Here is a 4,009-nt window from a genome sequence, read left to right on the forward strand (position 1 = left end):
GTGTCCTGAGGTGGCATCAACGAGCTGGTCGATTCTTGGCAGGGGGAAAGTGCTTTCGGGCAAGCTTTGTCAGGTCACTGAAGTCTACGCAGGTTCGCCACTTGCATTTGGCTTCTTACCAGGACCGGGTTGGCGACCCAGGTCAGGTAGAGAGCCTCGCGAACAGATCCATTTCGGAGAAGGTTCTCCACTTCTGATTTTAATGCGGCGTACCGCTCCGGATCCATCGCCCTTCTTTTGGCGAACTGGCTTAGCTTCACTGCTGACGTTCAGGGAATGGCAAATAACGTCCGGGCTGATCCCGACCATATCCGCATGCGATCAAGCGAACACCAATGTTCTCCTTCAAGAAGTTTACCAGCTCAAAAGTGAGCTGAGGGTTGAGACAGCTCCCGACTTTAGCATTCGGCTCGGCTCTTCGGATCAATCGAAACTTGTCGGAAGATCCTCAACCGGGCCGTTGGGGGGGATTTCCTGGATTGTGGATCTATATTATCCTCCGCTGGACAGGCTGTGGCTCGATCCGGCTGATTGCCATAGCCTGGCGGGGTGCGCACCGCGAAATGCCCTTCCCCTTGTCGGCCATTTGGACTGCTTTACATAGCATTCGGTGACGCACTTTGCGACCGTTTACCTCCCCGATCCCCGATGGGGGGGGAACTATCTTGAGATGATAAATGGAAGTAACTGCCTGAAGGTTCTCAGTAGAGGTCACCCTAGGATTCCATGAAGGCTGAGGGGCAGTCCACGACCAAGAATTCGGTAACCCTAGTCACTCGTCGTATGTGCCGAGCGTGACTGGGAGCTGGATTGTTCCGCTGGGGATCAGGTGATCCCCTGTAAAACGTATAGAGGCACGAGGCTGGCTTCAGGTCGGCCTCGACCAGGTTCATTCATCGAAAGCGGACTTGAACAGGATGTTACAGCGCTTCCATTGTCCACAAGCATTCTGCAGACATTATGACATCCAATCAGGGGGTGTGATTACAGAGCGTCCTCGTGTGGGTGGTGGCAAGCGAGTGCCTCCTTCTGTAGAAGGTGATTGGTTCTTCCTTCTGGCTTTCTGAGGTCGCTGCGATGTGCTCATGACCCTGATCGGGTCATGATGCGCTCTCGAACATACCTGTCCTGCGCCCCTCGCGTGTTTCCAGCGAGGTGCGGACCTCCGAAAATTAGGTTCACACTGCCGTACCCGCTGCGATCACGGCGCTTGTTCTTTCGCTCCCCCTGGTTTTCTTTTGGGGAGTCGTCAATGTACTCCTTGAAGTGTCCCTTCGATAAGCTCTTCGATACCTGCTTTAGAGTCGGCATTCATCAGTGTGATGCGTTATCCCGATGATAACGACAGTATTCTTGCTGTTCCTGGCCGTTACAGGAGTTTTTATGGGTTCTGGCTCACCGAGCAGGTTGGCTTCCTCGGATTTGTCGAGGATCGCAGATATGGACACATTCAGCGGAGTGTATTGGGCCCTGTCGCGGTCGTGACGGGGGACCGGAGAGCATAGGCATTTTTTGCTCGTAGCGGGGTTTTTCCTTTTCGCTGATCGCGTTGTCTCCTTGCGGTCAGCTCGCTGTTGTCTCCCCGACCTGACATACTGCTGGAGTGTGCTGTGATCGCGACGGCGAAGTGCCGCCAATGAATTCTCTATTCGGAGATATTTTTCGGTCAGGTTGTAGAATCTGGTGAGGGAAATATCGTCCTCCGCGCAGCTCTTCACAGGTCGGTTTGCGAGCGAACTCTGGCTATATAAGAGTTCGGATGGACTCTTCTGGGGCATGAGCACCTTGTTGAGTTCCCTGTGGAAGCGATCAACGTAAGAGATGCAGGGATTCGTCTCTTTCTTGCCTATGTTGCTGAGGTAACTCAAAGGCATTGAAAATTTCCGGTTGGCTTGGAAAGCCGCAAGAACGTCGTGCTCATCTGAGGCCACGAACATGATCGATCCTGCTGGGAGCGACTTAACCACCGTTTGCGTGAGAAGTCAGCGTCACAGCCAAACAACGGCATTCGTAAGGTCCGAAACCTGGTGGAGCTCCATCAGGTCGTGAACTCATATAAATAATCCTGCGGATCATAGTTTCCATCGAACGGCCGCATATCTGGCATTTGAACCCTGGTAGAAGTGGGGCAGCTAGCACTTCCGGAGGAAAATGGGGATGTAGAGGCGACCGCGCTGTTCGTTCTGTGCTCCCTTAACCTGTCCAGAGCCGCTGCAGCTCCTCAATTTGCGGTAATGGAGCCAATTGGGGGTTGTTTTCACCCGTGCGAGCCCCTCCTTCTCGGTTGCGGTTCAGGACACTCGGAGATTAGATTCCTCCTCGCCTCGGCCGGCTTTCCGGCCGCACTGACACACGCTGACTAAAGGCGTGTGAAGACGATGGGTTGTGAGGGGCACTTTCACGACCCTCGCGGTGGTACGAAACGCCCGCGAGGTGTGAGGGCCTCTCGCATAACGATCGGGATCGTTCTGTGTTGGTGATCGGGACCACCATGCCCAGCATTTTTGCTTGGGTTTGCCTGCATCGTGGCATGGGACAGCTCGGGGGCCTTTTCGCCAAGTCTCAGCTTGCCGATACCTGTTGGGGCCCCTTGGTATTGCGGTTGGGAGCCCGTAGGCTTATTTTTTGCCACTGTTTACCCTTGCGCTTACGCGCTGCAGTGCTCGTGGCACGGGCTATTGCCCTTTGCCGCGCTTTCGCGCGACCTGCAGGCATTTTTGGCGGTTGTACCGCTCCGGCTGTCGTAGATGACATGCCTTGGTCCAGACGGTCCAGCCTTTGGTTGACCGTCTGGAGAGTATGTCAAACCTCTCCAGGTAGCTTCTGATGGCAGGGTCCAATTGCGGGGCTGCTGGGGTATTTCCAGCAGCATTTTGCGAAATTAGAGGTATGTTGGAAGGGGTGTCCTCAGGGCCAGGGGACTCCTTCAGCATGCTGGTTCCCCTGCTCAGGTTCTGATTGGCGGGCCATTGTAGCTGTAAGACCAGTAGGTCAAGATTCTCCTGATGAAGGGTAGACACTAAATCAGGGCCCCTCTCTAGCGCCAAACTGTTGATGCTCATTTAAGCACCAACGAACTCTCACGTGTGTAACGCTGATTGGTTGTTCAAATGCACGAAAAATGAAATATATAAAAGCGAAATAAATGTAAAGGGAGTTTTTTAGTGGTTGGATGCTAAGGTAGCAAGTCCTACATCCACGATTTGTATTGATATTAGTGAGTGTCAGGTCGCGGTTGCGAGCTGACTTACATAAGACGAAAAAGTCAAAAGTGATTACAGGAGAGAGAGGTTTCTTTTGTTGTTTGAAAAATGGCCGAATCCCCCTAATGAAGGAGTCTTCTTCATTTATATCAGAATAAAGCGTTATATCATCACTAAATCCATGGTTTGGTGTGATTGTCAGGATAAATCCGGCTTTACGTCCCATTTCCCTTTCCCAAATGACATCGCACGACTTGTTGCAGAAAAAAGGACGCGTGTGGACTCCATATCACTTGGCAGGTCTGACGTGTTCGCGCTGCTCTGACGGGAGCAGGTCACCCTTCACGTGACTTTTCCACGTCAGAGCTTCATTTTCCTGGCATAACAACTTTAAATTCAACTAAATTAATTTTAAATTTACTTGATTATAATATTTTAATTAAAATTAACAAATAACTTTATTTAAATTCAATGTAGTCAAGACTTTTCTTAATTTTTTATGTTCATTTTTTATTAAAAAAAAAACCAACCTTACTCATCTCTTCTCCCATCTTTCTTTTCACCTTTCTCAACCAATCTCCCAAAACCCATTTCATCTCTGACTTTTAATTCATCTACATTCATCACCCTATAACGAACACATTTGTGAACTCAAAGATGATGCATAAAAGATTATATTCATCAGAGATATTTTTTCAATACTTTGTGACTTTAAATTTGTAGTCCATGTTTCTTTAATATTTGTATATGTGATTATTATCATCTTGTATGGTTGAAGTATGTGATTGTTATAGTGTTTTGAATTT

Source organism: Pistacia vera, unplaced genomic scaffold (assembly GCF_008641045.1).
Source record: "Pistacia vera cultivar Batoury unplaced genomic scaffold, PisVer_v2 Contig1273, whole genome shotgun sequence".
Lineage (NCBI taxonomy): Eukaryota > Viridiplantae > Streptophyta > Magnoliopsida > Sapindales > Anacardiaceae > Pistacia > Pistacia vera.